The sequence below is a fragment of the Macadamia integrifolia genome, unplaced genomic scaffold (assembly GCF_013358625.1).
Source record: "Macadamia integrifolia cultivar HAES 741 unplaced genomic scaffold, SCU_Mint_v3 scaffold1073, whole genome shotgun sequence".
In the NCBI taxonomy this organism is placed as follows: domain Eukaryota; kingdom Viridiplantae; phylum Streptophyta; class Magnoliopsida; order Proteales; family Proteaceae; genus Macadamia; species Macadamia integrifolia.
In genome coordinates, this window is record NW_024868075.1 from 1 (window position 1) to 18,681 (window position 18,681).

At 36.8% G+C, this 18,681-nt stretch overlaps 2 long non-coding RNA genes across 2 annotated transcripts; both read left to right on the forward strand.

The window, feature by feature from the left end:
• The first annotated feature begins 4,311 nt into the window (after positions 1-4,311).
• Positions 4,312-9,489, forward strand: LOC122062562. The gene is made up of 2 exons (XR_006135026.1): positions 4,312-4,920; positions 9,167-9,489. It is a non-coding gene; the product is annotated as an uncharacterized LOC122062562 (long non-coding RNA).
• Positions 4,931-8,823, forward strand: LOC122062563. Its single transcript, XR_006135027.1, has 2 exons — positions 4,931-7,969; positions 8,524-8,823. It is a non-coding gene; the product is annotated as an uncharacterized LOC122062563 (long non-coding RNA).
• Positions 9,490-18,681: the final 9,192 nt, after the last annotated feature.

The window sequence follows — 18,681 nt, forward strand, 5'->3', positions numbered from 1 at the left end:
AAAGATTGATGATTTGATATTAAGATAAACCATCAATATTCCACTCAAAAATAGTATTACCATCGATCAAAAAATTTGCAGGTTCTCCTTCTACCTCAAATTGTAGGTCGACAGAAGAAGGTCGAGGGTAATAATAATTTGTTGGAGCGGTAGGTATAACTTTTCGAGCTTTTCTCATAACTTGATTAAGCTGAGGAAGAGACTCAGGAACTGCTGCTTGTTGAGGTAACATAGACTGAAATTCTTTCTTTACGAGTTCAATTTCAGAATTAGAAGGTTTGGCAAGAGAAAGAGTTAGGCCTGACTGTCTTCTAGTTTACCTTTAGATACCTGGATTTTTTGGAATCGAGTAACAATCTCATCAAGAATGTTAGACTCAGTTTTCTCAACTTTCTTTTTTGGGTTATCTAAAGTGGGGAGGTTTAAATAAGATAGATTGGTTGCTTCTTGGTTGAGAAGCAGATTCCTTTGGAGTGCTTCTAGGTTGAGAAGCAAAGGTTGGCCAAACATGCTCGATTTTAGCATGAGAAGTAGACGGAGTAGAGGTTTTTAATGAGTCTACTATCGTCTCAATACGATCAGTTTGGTTTCTAATGGACTGAAGACATAGATTAGTAAAGTTATTTTGTTCAACAACTTGACTAAGATGAAATTCAGTCAGAGGAGAAGAGGTATGGCTTAAAGTTTTAAGAGGAACAACCATTTTATTTTCACCTATTTTTAAGGCTTGAAATGGAGGATGAATAGATTCAATTTCTATTCCGTCTTTAGAAACATAAGTGGTGGTGACCTTCTTGATCTCACTAACCTGATGAGGGTTAGAGGACTTATTAAGAAGATACAGTTTTAACCACTGAAAAAATGAAAGGTTTATTTTATGAGTTTCCATATGAGAAACCCATTTCTCATGAAGCTCCTGTCACTCAGAATTGGAAGGATATTGATTTTCAAAAAGTTTTCCCTTTCCTTCGTTCTTAGCTGATCTGTATTCCTGAATTAAGAATTTCTTATTAATTTAGAATTTGGGTTCTATTGTGATATGAAGCATCATAATTCTTGATTGAGCTTGCATATCAGAAAGAGTTGGAGAAGAAGACCCAGTTTCCCTATTAAGAGGAGCAGAGGAAGGCTAGAATTGAGCCTGGGATTGTTCTCTTTGCAGAGGACCATAAACAGGTTGATTAACCTGGGAAGGTGTACGGTTAGTACCCTAAAGATTTATGATTCCATCATAATTCTCATTCTGAATCTTAGAAGTAGAAGCACGAGAAGGTGCTTGAAACATAGGATATTCAGAAGAAGAAGAAATTACAGAAGAGGTAGATCTTCTGGAATCATTAGATCTACGATCAAAAGTAATTTTAACATCACCAGAAGGAAGCTGAGTGATGCATAATGGAGAAGTTCTCATGGGTGGCTGAGGTTGAGCCACAGAGGTTAAGGTCCAAGAGTCAGGAAGATTAATTTTTGACCATCTGATACATCTGGGCACAAAAACTTGAGATCTTTCAGAGTTGGCCTGAAAGCAGATGGTTTGACCCTTTGGATCTATAACCTTGGCATTTGGGGCTCAGGTGGTCATTGCCTTATAATAGATACGATAAATTACAATAATATTGTGTTCCTGGGAGAATATCGTATCCAAAAGTCCTTAAAGTAATGACAACACCATTTAATATATTTGGATCTATGAGGGACATGGGTAAATTTGGTCTACTCTGAAAATAGACGTGTCCTTCACAGAGGCTGGTCTCAACAAGACCCATTATATATATATATATATATATTTGGTGCTCCTCCACAAATCAGGTGAATAAAGAATTTTAATACACTATCTACAATTCAAGAGAATTGGATATATAATGACTTTTCTTAGTTGACCAATCTCAAAAAGCTATGTATAATTGACTTGAGCATGGACCTTTATGGAGCAACATTAACTCGATTCTCAACTTAATATACCTTAGGGAGTTGGATATTAACTAGAAAGAAGGCATGCTATAATTTTCAAAACCTCAAGGCCTTTATCTCTAAGTATCAAGATTATTTTAGTCAAAGGGTTAACTTGGAGAAATGTAAGCTTTTTATAAGTAGCATCTTACCTTCCCGTTAACAATGGATTTTAGAGACCTTAGGCTTTTCAATTTGTAAATTCCCAACTTATTACTTTGGCACTCCTTGTAGGGATCCCAAATTTTGATCCTTGATGCTAGCCTCCGACTCTTTTTGTGCAGTATGGTGCCATTGCACTCTCCCAAAAAAAAAAAAAAAAAAAGGAAAGAAGGAAGTAAGAAGAAAAGTATAAGCTCAAAATGAGTTTACACCACCACAAGAGGGCCTTTTATAGGTTACCCCAACAATACTGCAGGGACTACTCTACGATACTACAGAGTAGGGGTGACAATCGGTTTGGCCAAGCCTATACCCTTGGATCATGACTAGATATTTAAGGAATGAATCAATCTCGGTTGGTCTCATGTCAGGCTCGATCAGGTTCCGAGCTTTAATCGGGCTTCTCCTAAGCAGGCTAATCAGGCTATATTCGGGCCTTAAATGGGGTAATATACTAATAAAGCCTTAAACGGTCTTTAATTATCTTAGATTTAAGATACTTTAAATTTTTTATTAAGTCATAATAATTTAGAAAATATATTATACTTAATTACATTCAATAATTGATAAAGATATCATTATATACCCTAAACGATCAGGCTAAACATGTCAAGCTCGTACATGGGCCGGGCCGGTCAAGCTTATCCCTTGCACTGTGTACTACCTGTTTATAAACAGGTATATTTAATAATCGGTGCATGTCAGGTCAATCTTTAAATAATTGTGCATGGTCAGTCAAATCGGGGTGGGCTTGGGATTGACACCCCTATTGCAGAGGCACCCTTGTGGTGCCACGATTTGGTGCATTTAATGCACCATCCTAATGATCAATCATGAGACTTTCCAATGATGAGTTAATTTACATGCTTCGATGTAGTGCATCTTCGTTATGATTTGCTGGATGGCATCCCCATTTGGCTTGGATGTAGCCTACTTTCGCATGTCCCCAAGTGCAGAGTGGATCATGTTCCTTAGGGACTATCTTAAAGATGCCTATGAATTCTGTAGATGCAATCATCCAATGGTCTTCTTTGTTGTGGGTTACGTGGAAACAATGTAATGGTGTTATATTTTGAAAGAATGATTCTTGAACTCCCTTCAGCAATAAAGGCTTTCTTTGTTATTTTTGTAGAGTGGTATACTGCATTGGAATGGCTAAAACCCCCTCTTATGCTTGGTCCTTTGTTGGTCTTGGCTATTCCCCCTCCCTTTGCTTTCATTTTGTGTACAGGTTTTGTGATGGTGCTTGCGCTTCTATACGGGATGGGGAGGGAGAATAGCCCAAGGCCCCAAACATCATCACAGAAGACATACACAAACTGAGATCAAGGGGAGGGGTTCAAGGCTGGGAATTTCCAGCCTTGAGTCAAGGTCTAGTCGGGCTAGGTTTGAAGCCTCGGGCTGACCCCAGCCCAGCCTAGCCCGATCGACCTTGTCTTCTTTGTTTTTCTTCTTTTCCACTATTTTTGTAGAAACGCAACCCTAAAACGATGCAGAAAATAATGAAAAAAGGACAAACAATGCACACGGATTTTACGAGGTTTGGCAAGGTTGCCTACATCCCCGGTGAGATGAGATCCTGCTTCACTATCAATGGAGAATAGGGTTACAGCGCTCGTCCTCACACCTCTCAGTATTGCTTGCATTACAGAAAAAGAAACCCTCACTACAAATATATAGCGAAGAAACCCTAATCCAGAAAGTACACAATTGCCCTCAAATAAAAAATTCGAGCGGGGGGCTACGCCCCCCTACACTCTCTGCTATGCAGGGGGGCCTCCTGCCCCCCTTGCAACCCCCACGGCCCGCTAATAGGCTAGCGGGACCGCCGTCCTGCCTGTCTAGGTGCTGCACCAGTACTCCCTAGATTAAACTGTGACGGAATACAAGACATCATACACCAACATATTTTAACTCCTTATGTTGCGGGATCCTACGTTCGCAACTATTGTCAGTTCTATAACATCCAAGAAAATGACTATTTGATCATTCTTGTGTTTTTAGTGCCTAGCAATGTCTAATAATTAGAATCCATGACCAAATTGTATTCAATAGGGTTTCGACTGTGCCGAATTTTCCCCTTCATCAGAAAAGCATATTGCTTTGACTTTTATGTTGTAACTTTTATCTTTGGGTTGGACATACCATACTAGTATCTTGGCTGAAAATAAATTACTAAAAGGTATAGAAGAAGAAAATGATCTACTTCAAGGATGTAACTTTTCCTGCTGCCAACCCTCAACCGTAACCTTTACTTACCTCTATGGTCTCCTCAACCCCTCCATCTTTCTCCATTCCTCACTTCCCATTACCCAGCCTATCCCCCCCATCTCTGCACACCCCTCGGACTCTGTTATATGATCTACTTCAAGGATGATTCCCACTCAATCTCCATCTCTGCTGGCTGAGGATATACCCCATGTATGGTTCAATCAAGCTACTAATGTCTCGATTCATCAGTACTTCTTCAATGGTGGCACTGATTCCTCCACCAAACCTTCACCTTTACCCACCTCTACTACACTGTCGTGCAACCACACTGAGGCTTTTACCCAATCCCTTTGAAGAGAAACAGAGGATGACCCTCTTGAGGAATCTGATGGGGAGGCCATTTACTCCTTAATTACCAAGAATGCTGCTTGTTCCAGCAACCCTAGCATTATTTTAAAACATGTCTCTAAACTGCTGCTCGAGAGGGATGCTCAGGTTGGATCTCTGATTTCATATGAGGAGGGTAACTGTCAAGTTTCTCACTCCTATGTTGAACCAATTGATGGGGTAAGGATGACACAGTTGAACCAGGACCAGGTATGGAGACTGCTCTCTTATTCTCTTAATTCTATTTTCACTGTTCTGTTTGGACTTTCTTTGGTTTGGTTTAACCTTAAATGGTGTTATTTTCAAAGATAGATCATTCCTAAGTAACTTTATATTATTCATTTTGTGTCTATTATATTAGCTTGCTCCTTGTCATTCATTGTGTTTCTTCTTTTCCCTGTTTATTATGCTTAACTGTGATTTTATTTTTTCTGTGTTTATACTTTTGTGATCTAGCTTAGTGTTTTATTGGTCTCTATCCTATTGTGGTCTATTGTAGGTTTTCTCTTTTTCTTATCATGTTTTCTATTCTGTTTGTTTTCTTTCCTTTTTCTTATATTCTTATTGGAGTAGACTTTATCCTATTCTTTGTGTTTGTGAAATTGGGATTACGCTTGAAATTTCTTTTTATTGTTTGGACTATCTTCATGGCTGAGTGCTTAAAAATTCTTCATTGTAATGTTAAGGGTTTACACAGTAACCTCACCAAAAACTATTTGTTAAATAGGTGCATTATGCATAAACCCCAGGTTGTCTTTCTGTGTGAAACTGAGGTGAGAGATCACTCAGTTTTCAAACTACCAAATTTTTTTTATTCTAATTATAATCTTTCCCTTTTTATCAATAGTGAAGGTTCAATGGGAAGGAAAGGGGAGATCTGGTGCCTTCTCTCAAAATCCATTTCTTCAGACCCCCTTTCTTCGGTTCCTGTTTCATTGATCTTACCCTTTCCCTGCCCCATACTTGTTGGGTTCTGATTGGTTTATATGCCCCCCACCAATCCCTTCGGGAAACTTGTTGGTCTGAAATCTGCTCCTTTCTATTTTCACTGAATTTGCCCTTTTTGATTATTGGAGATTTTAATGAGTTACTTGCCTTGAGCAGAAATTTTGTAGTGACCCCCTTCAATCCCTTGCCTCTTCTCTCCTTCTGAAAAACTTGATTACCTCCTTTAACCTATCTGAAATCAAGTTACTTGACAACCACTTTACCTGGTCCAACAAACAAAAGCCACCCAAGCTTATTAGGAAAGCATCGATAAATGTTTTGCCTCCCCATCTTGGTTATGTTTGTTCCCTAATATCCATCTTTCTAAACTCTCATCCCTTGGTTCTTACCACAATTCCATTATCATCTCCAACCATAAATCACCCTGTGCTAAGAAGCTTTTCCATTTTCAAGATGCATGGGTTTCACACCCTGAATTCCTTCCCTTCTATTTGAACAGCTGGTCCATAATAGGAGATGGCAATTCCATTACAAAACTTGCAAACCTAAGCAGAATTCTTTCTTACTGGAACTCTTCTTGTTTCGGTAATATCTACATTCTCAAATCCTCTCTATTCCAATCCCATTTATCCCTGGAAAATCAACATCCCTCTCCTTCTATTGATGATGATCTTTCTTTTGTGTCAAAAAATTTGCAATGGATCTTGAGTCCGAGGAAATTTCTAATTCCAACAATCCAGGTAGCTTTATGTATCTCAGGAGACCGAAATACTAAATTCTTTCATGCTGTGCTTAAAGTCAACCTGAATAAAAGAAGTACTGATTTCATACCAGTGATAGCACCACCTTCTTTGCTTCTTGTGACATTGCTAAAGAACTTGCCTCTTTCCTTTCTACCCTCTTCACCACTACCAACCCCCTTGACCCCTCTTTCATCGAATGTCTTTTTTCCCCCTGTTTTGGACCATGATGACGTTTCTTCTATCAATCAAATCCCCTCCTTTGATGAGATTCGATTTTTTTTTCTATTGGGGCCTACAAGGTTCCTCATCTTGTGTTCTGATGGGTTCCAAGTAGTTTTTTATCACAAATTTTGGGATTTAATCAATTCGAATGTCTGCAACTTTGTCATCTCATTCTTCAGAGACATCTATCTCCCATATGGCACTAACCATACCCTTGTATGCCTTATCCCAAAAAAAAAGAATCAGCTTCTTTTGTGGAGGAATTTCGACCCGTCAGTTTGTGCAATGTCTCTTACAAAATCATTGCATGCAGACTCAAAGGTGTTCTCCACAAGGTCATTTCTCCATTCCAATCTGCTTTCTTTCTTAGCAGACATATTTCTGATAGCATTATTATTGCCCATGAAAATTTTCACCATCTCAAACACTCTAAGAGGAAGGTGGGTTTTTTCGCTATTAACCTTGATATGGCCAAAGCCTATAACAAGTTGGAATGGGGGTTTATCCGAGGCAACTTTGGCTTTCTGGGTTTTTGGCAGAAATTGGGAGACTTTATCAGTTATCTTATTAATTCATCCTCCTTTTCCATAAAGCTTAAAGGCTCTCTGCCTTTAATTTCTTTGAACCTACCAGGGGTACATAGGGTTGCCCTCTCAGCCATTTCTCTTCATTGTGGCAATGGAAGGATTGTCTAGACTGCTGTGAGCTTACAGGGACCTTGATCTTTTATAGGCATCAAGGTTGCTAGGAGAGCACCTAAAATCTCCCATTTATTCTTTGCAGATGACATATTCATTTTTTTTTCCATGCTACAACAGAAGATGTATCCACAATCAAATATATCCTTGATATTTTCTCAAATCTTTCAGGTTAGACAATTTTTTTTTATAAAAGTGGAATTGCTTTCAATTCTAATGTTAATAATTCTTGTAAGTCCAACATCTGGATATCTCAATATCAAAGAAATGAACAATTCATATTCTTACCTGGGAACTAACCTCTTTCTTGCCAGATGTAAAGTAGCAAGATTCAATCATATTGTCCATAGGGCTAATAAAAAACTTATAAGAATAAATTTCCTCCCACAACATGCTCTCGCTTACATTCCCTCTTACCTTATGTTCTGCTTTGCCTTGCCGAAGACTATATGCAAAAAGCTAGACTCCATTGACCTATGATTCTGAAATGGTGATAATAACCATACTAAGAGAGCACACATCATTGGATGGAAGATATTTCCCCTCCCAAATAATGGAGGTCTTGTATCGAGGGACTCTGAAACTCAAAACAAGGCTCTTTTGGTGAAGTTTGGATGGAGATTAATTATTGAAGACAAGACTCTATGGGTACGTATAGGTTCTAGTCCAGAAATATTTTCATAATAGGTCAGTTTTCCACCCGAAGACCCTAAAAAGAAAGAATCAACCACATGGAACAGTATATTGAGTATTCTCCCTACTCTCCAGAAAATGGTTTTGAGAAAAATTGGTACTGGTAGCAATACCAATTGGTTGTTCGATATTGGATCCCTAATAAGACCAACCTTCTTGCTAACTTCAATCCCTCCCCCCTCCTTTTTTTTTCAAAGAAAGCAAACAAGGTTAAAACCTAGTACATAACATATCCGACCTACAAATATATTGTTTTTTCCGTACGGCCTCTTTGGCTAATACTTTTCCTCCCCCCTCCTTTTTATCCCTTAATAAGTATATGCTTTTTTGACTGGAAACAATTGGAACACTAGTCTCCTTTCTTCTTTTCTCCCCTTTTCTGTGGTTAATGATATTTTACACGTTCCATTAAATTCTCACTTATCAAAAAAGGGACCTTTTACTGCTAGAATGGCTGCTAAATTTTTAAAATTTGGTTTAATTTCTGACCCTACTGGAATCTCTAACAGGTGTAACTGTTCTTCTCTATGCTCAAATTGGTGGCTATTCTTTTGGAAACTGCACATACACTCGAAATTTGAAATATTTTTCTAGAGATTAGCACTTGGTGAAACTCCAACTAAAGACCTGCTGGGGAGATGGATGACAATAGATCCTATATGTGAATTTTGTAATTCCCATCCTGATTTTACCTGGCATACACTCCTTTCTTGCTATTTCACAAAGACAACCTGGGCTGCTTGCCCTTTGCAAATGGATTACTTTTGTGCTTTTTATTTTCAGAATCTTATCATGTATCTGTTTAACTCCAATTCCATTCGTGCCTCTCAATTGAGTTTTTTTGCAGCACGTTTATTATTATTTGCTACTTCATTTGGTTACATAGAAATCAAGTGTTTTTCTCTAATGAAAAACCAAACCCTATTATTATACTTAAACAGGTGACAAATTGGTTAACAGCTGAATGCTCACCCTCTCAACAACATGAATTGCTCCCGCCATGTGATTTTAAAATACCTTCCATCCCCAACCTCAATAATTTCTTAATGATTTGCTCCACTGTCTGATAATCCTAAAAAAAAAATTGGATTGGCTAATTGTGTCTTTCACAAAGAAAAGTAATCTCATTAATTACAAAATATGTGATGGCAGGAAAGCATATTGAAGCAAGCAGAAGCGGTCTTCTACTTAGATTAGAATATGCAAGACTTCAGGGATGGACAATCAATGAAGTTCGGAGTGATCTAGAGAAGTTGAACAATTCTTTTTGGAACCTAGTACCACTTTGTGGCCTTCGAGCATGATCCCCATTTTTTAGATGTGAATAATTCTCTCCTCTCATCTTTTTCCAGTACAGGCCTCGGAACAATGTGGTCCTTTTTATTAAACAATTAGCTTTTGTACCATGACCAAACATTCTCCTCTTTCTATCACTAATAAGGACATATATGTAATTTCATTATTGCAGTAATAAATCTTTCTTTCTCATTTAAAAAAAAGAAAAATTAATAAAAGATCATTTAGATGGGATGATGAAAGTCTAGCACTAGTCTCATTTAATTTTAGATTCCTTAAAGGGAATTCAATGTTTCAGGGCCAAGTAAGGTTATCCCAGCCCAACTCTGAGGGCCAGTCAGAGTTAGATTTCTTAGAGCTTGAGTCAGGCCTGAGCCGAGCCGAGGCCCAACTAAGGGACTAAGAGTTAGGTTGGGGTTTTCAAAAGCTCAGGGCCAACCAGACTCTGTTTCGCAACCCTAGTCTCATGGTGGCCATCGGGTCATTATTTGCAACTTTAAAAAGGTGTTTTTTTAACAGCTTCTTGTTGGCATGGGCATGTTTTCTATGTTTCTACCTCAAAAGTGGAGGCTATTTGTGATGGGCTCCTCCTTGCATAAAGTTTGAGCCTCCAACATTTGGTGATTTTGTTGGATTACTTGGCTGTAATTGCCAGTATAAATAAATGGAAGTTAAGGGCTCGTTTGTCTGGGCTTTAAACTGTTAGGATTTTTATGTGAGCTTAACTGATACTGATTGATCAATTAGGCCCAAGCAATTATAGAATCACTCTGATTAAGAAACTTCTAGCCAATCTATTATGGGAATGAATTAGGGTTTTAGGGATTTTATTATAAATAGAAGTTAAAAGTCCCTGCAGCCGTCATTTTAATACTTTCATGATTTTGGAAGCACGGACTCCCCCACAGGAATAGTGCATGTGAGAGTATTCCAAGGGTGAAAGCCTGCAGAAGATCTTAGTGGCTGGGACTCCGCTAATCTTCAAGCACATGGGAGAAAGTTACGTGATCAATACTTATAGAACTTCTAAACTTACATACAGGTACTTTTCTATTCCCATTTATAGTTCATGTCATGGATGTCCTATTGATTTTTATAGATATGGTAAATCTATATGGTGATATATTTTAAGACCTATGAAGGGAATACTTTATTGATCTTGGTTTAGGGACTACACCCATGGTTAATCTTTTAATGATTGGTTTATGATTTTTGTATTCTAACATTAATGTGATTATTCATATGATTAATATGATAAAGGATCCCCAACAATTGGTATCAGAGCCAACCCTATGATGCTAGAATCAAGGAAAATTGATTTTGTATAGGATTTGGGTCCCAAATCATGGAAATCGTAATTTTACCATTACTTATAGGTCTTGGATCAAAAAATTTATTCACGAAAGTTGTAGAGGATGAGAAGACAGTCGTGGCGGTATGCCACATGTCATCGGAAACCTCTAGACGTACCAACACGTGCCGCTGGAAAAGAGGAGAGAGAAATTTTTTTATTCTATTTAACAAAAAAAAAAAACTATGGTGGCGAGTTATCGCCTGGCCAACTCGGTAGGGTTTCCGAGTTAACCTAGAGGTGCAATGGGTCAAACCATGACCAACCCTGTTTGACTTGGTCAAAGGTTGACCGGATCATTGACCATTCGACCCGAATACCCGAATTTTGACCTAGATACCCAACCTAAGGACCCCGGGTTTGACTCAGATTCTCAACCATTAGACCCAGATTTGACCTAAAACTAATATGTCCGAACCGGATTAGACCGCTTTGTCGAACCGATTGGTTTGGGCAAACCAGAATGATTTTGATCCATTTTTTCTGTAACTTCAAATGGCTCATATAGACAAATGGTCAAGAATTTTATTTTTCATCCTAGTTTTTTGGGTTGAGTTCAGTTTTTTGTGCTCTTCGTTTTGATATATTATGAGCCTAGTTTTGATAAACTTTTATGGTCTTTTTTGTATAAGTTACAAGTATGGGTGTTTTATGATTCTTCATAATTTTCCTATTAATTGGAAGAAATGAAAGAAAATCAACTCATACATTACTTGCATATCAGAATATGAACTTATTTATTATTAATAATGATTGTTCATGCTTTTGTTTATGAATATTTTTTTTATTTATGCTTAAACAATCCCACTTTTAGTTGTCGGAATGAATTTGTAGACTATTGCAGTAAGATTGGATGGAATCCACCAAAGTGGTAAAGTAAAACCTTATTGTAATAGAATACAAATCAAATGTCTTCTTTGTTTAAAAAGACAGAGAATAATGGTTGGTAGCAAGGTTGTTAATATTTACCCAAATGTGACATTATCAAAGAGAAGTTAAAGTTAAAGCAAATGAAAAACAGAATAGGGATTTCTCAACCTAGAAGATGCTGTCCATCCAAAGATGATGGTATTTTTTCGAAAGTTAGAAGAAGTCTCGCAGTAATAGCGGAAACTTGAGTGGACCTGTATGTTTCAGACCCAAAGGTCAAGAATATAGTTCCGGTTAACACACTTGAAGTAATTGATAATTGAGCATTGTAATGTTTATTTTTCTAATAGTTACATGCTTGTTTTTTTTACATGTAAAATGATATTTAGTTCATGTTTAAATAACCCAAAGATTTGGGTCCGTTTGGTATCTTTTCTGTTCTAGAAACTCCGTTTTATGTCAAAAACGGAAATTTCAGTTTCTGTCAAAACGCCGTTTTTAAACGATTTAGGGCTGTTTGGCAAATCTGTTTCTAGAACAGTTTCAGAACCAAGAAACGACAGTTATGCCATTTGGTAATACTTGTTTCAGAAACGGTTTTTTTTTTTTTTTTTTTCTCTTTTCTTTTCTTTTAAGTCAATAATTACAGAAATAACATAAAAATATTATAAGCATATAAATTCTTTTGGGACAATAAAATATTACATACCAACTAAAAAAACACATGTTTTCCAAAGGATGAATAAAATACAGTATTAACAATGCCTTGTGCAAGTTAATTATTACATAATTCCCCAAAATTTCACTTTTTTTTTCCAAGTCTAAAGACTTGAATGCATGGAGGATGTCTTTCATCTTATTTGTTTGGTCCTCTAATCCTTTAAGTGTCCCTTCCAGATATCCTTTCATGTACTCGTTCGAAACAGACAGTGGTGTGGATGATGTTGATGTTGAGCTTGAGCTTTCTGAACATAATGTATGTTGTATGGTAGAGATATGTGTTTCATCTTTCAACCATACAAACATACCACATCCACGGTTATCAGCCTATATCAAATAATAGATGCGATTAGGGTCGTTGAAATTTAACATCGAATTAAACAAAAATCATAAATTATCTATAGGTATAGGTCAATCGTAGAAATAAATTATCTCAGTTGAATTTGGGCAACATAGAAAATACTGTCCCTTGTTTAGACCTGTCGTCGCAGTTCGTACTTTGCATTGACCTTTATCACATCTACATAGATGTAGTTGGTCCACCCACATGAAAAAATTACATGAATCTTCACACTTGAAAAATTCTCTTCCAATATTTTTACCCGACTTGGTTGTATATTTACCACAACTCTTCCCACAAATTTCACAATTTGCTATCATGAGTGGAGGCATAGAAGAAGTCATCTGTAATAGAAATTTAAATATAAAAAAAGTTAATATAGCATCCAAATATATGACATGACTTATACCACATATATAAATGTAACATAAAACAAGTACTACATCACTTGAAACATCAATTTAGTTTTTCAGTTTTGGCAAAATAGTTATCGGTTTTAGTTTTCAACTAGTTCTGGCATCCTTCGCTGTCTAGCCATTGCATTTGTAATTCTTAGCCTAGTGGCATTCATCTCTTTTGCCCGATTTCATTGACTTGATTGTATTGTAGAATGATCAATGAAATCTTCATGTGGAGGATTCAAGTAATCTTCTGCAACTTTTAAATCATCACTCATCCCCACAAATTCTGCATCTGCAATATGCTCTTCTCGAATATAGTTGTGTAGCCCACAACATGCCAGTACGATTGATGCCTGAGCTTCCACTGGGAACTGATGCATTAGCCTTAAAATTTGAAATTTGTTCTTCAATACCCCAAATGTATGTTCAATGACATTCCGAAGTGATGAATGTCTATAATTGAACAACTCTTTCGCTGTTCTTGGGGATCTTCTACACCCTTTGTAGTCCGGTAGATGGTATCTCTCACCCCTAAATGGTGTCAAAAATCCAGATTGGCTAGCATACCCAGAGTCGACAACATAATACTTTCCTACAGACAAAAAATAATATATATTATTACATATACACTCATATGAAAATCTAATATATTAGTATAAATTTAATACCTGGAGGTGGATGTGAAAAACTCAATCGAGGATCACTTCTTGCCTGTTCAAGTACTCGACAATCATTTGCACTACCTTCCCATCCCGCATACACATATGTGAATCGCATATCAAATGAACATGCACACATCACATTTTGAGTTGTGATCTCCTTCCGATTCCTATATCGAATTTGATCATCTCTTGGAACTACCGCATAGATGTGAATACCATCTATGGCACCAATACAATGCTATGACATATAATGACAATTAAATGGCCAGTACATATAAGAATATAAACATTCATATATTTAATTACAAACATGTATCATATTAACATATTTACCTTGAAAAAAGGGTAGTATTTCGGGTTCCGTGCAATCTCTATCGGTATCATATTGAAGTCTAACGGTTTGATTTTCTCCTTAACCAGGCATTGCATTGCAATCAAGACAACATTGAATGCTCGACTTACTGTTTCTCCTGAGTGGTTGAAATGATTTTGGGTGTCCCTATTACTTGAACCCTTCCCAACAATCCATAGGAACATTGAATGCTCGACTTACTGTTTCTCCTGAGTGGTTGAAATGATTTTGGGTGTCCCTATTACTTAAACCCTTCCCAACAATCCATAGGAACATTCCAAGCTGTTCATCTACTCGGATGTTGGTCGTGTCTTTCAACCACCCCCTATGTCTAACATAATCACATAGGTTAAGGAAGACATGACGTTCCATCCTAAACTCTTCATAGCATCTGTTGGCATGCCCATTCAACACCTCTTGCATCATCATAGCACCTGAAAATACACTATCCCTACATGGTTCTCGAATATATACCGCCTCACTCAGTAATTCCATTCCCATGTGAATGATCGTATTTTCTTCATCACTAGAAGTTTCACATAATGCATTTGACATAACTGCAATAAATAAACAATTACTACTCAATTGGAAACAAATAACTGGAAAACATAACAATCTGACATATCGTCTCAACCCAAAACACATGTTCAACATTACACACATCAATAATAGAAAAAAAACAAAAGAAATAAAAGTAGCATTCAATGTATCTCCAAAAGTAACATTACACACATCAAAAGTATTGTCTTGAATCCAAAATTATCAAAAGTAGCATTCAAACACAACCTCAACTACTCCAAGGCATCTAAAAGCCAAGTCCTCTTAACAGGCTCTGCACAGACAAACAACTCCCTCCAACTAGGATCAGGACACATACGACTGGTGGCATTCAAATATATCTCCTTTGATATATTCGGTATGGAGGATAACACCGCCTCACATGCACTCACACTGAAATCTCAAGGATAAGATGCACCTACCCCACCACGAACAGGAGATGTAACAGAAGTACTGGATGCTTTCTCAATTTTAATGGATAAATACTTCCCATACAAGTCCTTCATGTGGCTATCTCCCTATTTGGCACTATTTTTTCTTCGTCCCGTGGGTGTCCTATCAAGACTTCGCTTTGTGGTGGTCTGAGTTGGAGTATGAGTATCCTTATGAAAGGGGTCAGTCATGCTTATATGCATCGGGGTACTAGGGGAGTCAAAGACTTGCTCAATATCAAATGTATTAATAGCTTCGATGCCATCTAACTCTTGAGCACTATCAACCCCTAAGTTACCTTTAGCATATGCATCCCCAAATACCATGGTCAAATCTGGCCAATTGTTTAGTCCATACTTCTTGTATTTCAACCAACCTGGATTTGCCTGTATAAGCAGTCATTGTATCACTTAGATGTACTACTCATTGTAATCTAATTTTTAAATAATTCAACTAGCTATTGAAATCTATTGTACCTGTATTGCCCTATCCCATACGGACTCATCATCAACTATGACTGCTTTTGTCATTGAGTTCCACCCAAATTCAGTTGTGTCAAGCAATCTCTTGAATTGTTGATACTCGTGTTTCAACTTGTTCATCTTATTGTGTAATTGTTCTCTCCCAACTGTACGATTTAAAGCCTACTGAAATTGCTTTGTAATGTCTTCCCATCCAGTTTTGTTAAATGAATTACCAGATTTGTGACCATTTTTTACAGCTTCCTTCATTGCTTCAATGAAAACAGTGGTCAGTTCTGACCACTTAACGACAGGGATTCTACTTCCAGACATAATAGCTAGACATTATAAGTTAGTGTAAAAGTTAGCATACTGGGACAAAAAAAGACTGAACACTCAAAAAAGAAATAACAAAGCTCATCTTCACATATGATACAAAAATTTGTAAATAAAACATACATGCATGAAGACCAAGCAAGTTAACAAAGAAACCCAAGTAACAATGTCTTATTATAATTATCAAATATAAATTATCAAAGAGATCTGGAAATTAGATTTGGAATCATACCCAAGCAAAGTGACAAAGCTCCAATAAAATCAGACTTGGGGAGAGATAATGGAAAGACCAATAAAACCAAGCAAGGTAACAAAGAAATCAAGTATAGGAAAATAATAAAGAAATCAAGCATAGGAAAATAATAAAGAAATCAAGCAATCCAAATTGTTTCCTGGCTGTCTTGTTCTAGATTTTACATCCTTCACTATTATGGAATATACTAGCGAAATTTTTGCAACTAATCAGTCACTCCACGATTTGCATTCAAAACCATTTTTTTCCTTTTAATCAAAGAACAAATGAGTTATCATATACCCTTTTGGTGGAGTTTCTTAAAATTTTCTTAGAATGTCTAGTGCCGTTGAGAGAGAGAGAGAGAGAGAGAGAGAGAGACTCTCAAAGTCATTTAGTTACTATTTACATGGAAGACTCGACTCAAACTCAATATTATTCCAACTAAACTTGTCAACCACTTCCCTTCCTACAGAATTTCAAAAAGTCGACTACTTCCTCTCACATCACCAAACAAGAAAAACACAATGACGTTGTTTGGTAACTTACTTATCCTCCCTAATCAAATATTCTTATTTGTGTAGTTTGTGGGGGAAAAATTACAAGTTTTCAACTGCATTTTCATCATCGAGCAAACAGGCCTTAAGGAAGAGGTAAATAAAAATTCCTATCCATTTTGACTCCAACCAAACAAGGATTACTACTTCAGTTCTATTCCAGATATGATATACTGACCTCAATTATTGAAAGACCTGGATGTCTAGATACCAACCCCACCACTAAAAAGACAAATTGAAGGACAACTTCAATTTTACCAACACTGGAAACATGGATGTTCTTTTATCAAAATTATTGTCTTTTAACATGTCTAAAAACAAACTTGAAGGCTGCATCCCTCCCTCATTAGGAAATATAATTGACCTAGAGGTATTAGACTTATCGGATAATCACTTTGTAGGCGAAATACCTCGTAGATTAACTCAAAATAGTACTTCCTTGTTTCTTTTAAGCTTGTCAAATAATTATGTACATGCAATAGGAAGCGTTTCCAACATGACAGATCTACAGTTCTTAAGTCTTGATGGCAATCGCTTCACAACACTCTTCCCAGTCACTCCATCGAGCCTTCCTTTCCTTGAGCTTCCAGACATAAGTAAGAATTCCATATCCGGCTACATCCAAGATTGGCTGACTGCTTTTCCACAATTGGTTGCACTCCTTATGAGAGGAAATCATTTATTTGGTTACCTGCCAACATCATTGTGTCAGATGAACCAATTACGGTTTTTGGATCTTTCAAATAGTCATCTGTCTGGAAGCATACCTTATTGCCTCAACAACATCACCTCATTGTTGGAAAAATCAGAAATACCACTTTCTATAGAACTATGGTTTTCCAACTACATGGAAGTAAAACTCAAAGTAAATTTTGCCACAAAGAGAAACTGTTACTCATATGAGGGTCTTCCTCTTGCCCAGATGACCGGGTCCGATTTTTCTTTAAACCAATTATCTGGTCATATTCCATCTCAAATGGGAAATCTGAGGGCCCTGCATTCATTAAACCTTTCTCACAATTTTCTAATGGGCTATTTTCCTGAATCCTTTCAAGCGTTGGAAATGTTGGAGAGTTTGGATCTCTCTTACAATATGTTAGTGGGAACAATCCCTCCCCAAATAGTTCAACTCTATTCACTTTCTACTTTCAATGTGGCCTTCAATCAACTCTCAGGCAAGATCCCATATGAAAACAATTTTGCTACTTTCCTTATGGATAGCTACATTGGTAATCTGGGACTTTGTGGACCTCCAAGTGAAATCAATTGTTCATCACCTCCATAATACTGAAAAGACATTCCTATCCAGTTGTAGTTCTATATTACACAAAAATCATAATTATATGAATTAAAGGCAAAAGTTCCCTCCCCCACCACTGAAAAGACATCATCATTCAATAAATAAATAAAAGACAGATCCACTAATTAAGTCTGAGATGGGAAAAAGAATGAAGCTTGGTGCAGTTCTTTAGTAAGTGGTAAAAGATACATAGAGGTAACAAAAAAAAAAAAAAAAAAAGAAGCGGTGGATAATGAGATGTCTCTCCAGCCCAACAAAGATGGAGAATTCAAAAACAAAATAAGCCAACAGAAAAAAGTACAAGACTGAAACAAAGAATTAAAAGGGAAAAAGAAAAGAACTACACAATACAGAAAAGTAAAAGACAAATTATGCAAGTAAAGAACAGAGCAGGAGATCAGATATGGAGGCTAGAGATCTTTCAAAATATGATTGCTGCACACATTTGTTGGGCTATCAGAAGCTATACAAAAACAAAGGTTGCCAATGAAACAGAAAACTGACAAGAACTGAAATATCTTTGCAATGCCACAAATGCTGATATCTCCAAAAATAAGGTTAAGAATTAAAATTGTAAACATAGCATATAACAGCAGCAGTACACATCAGGAACAACAAGAAATAACAGCAACAGCTAGAAGAAAAAGGTAAAATGAGCCCGGAAGTGACCTTGCTTCCCCCAAGAAAGCAGCTTTCATTGGACATTAAAATCCCAAAAACCATTTACATTCTAGAACTTAAGAAGAAAGAGAAATAAAGTCAATTACTAAAACCAAGTATAATCTGTTATAATACTTCA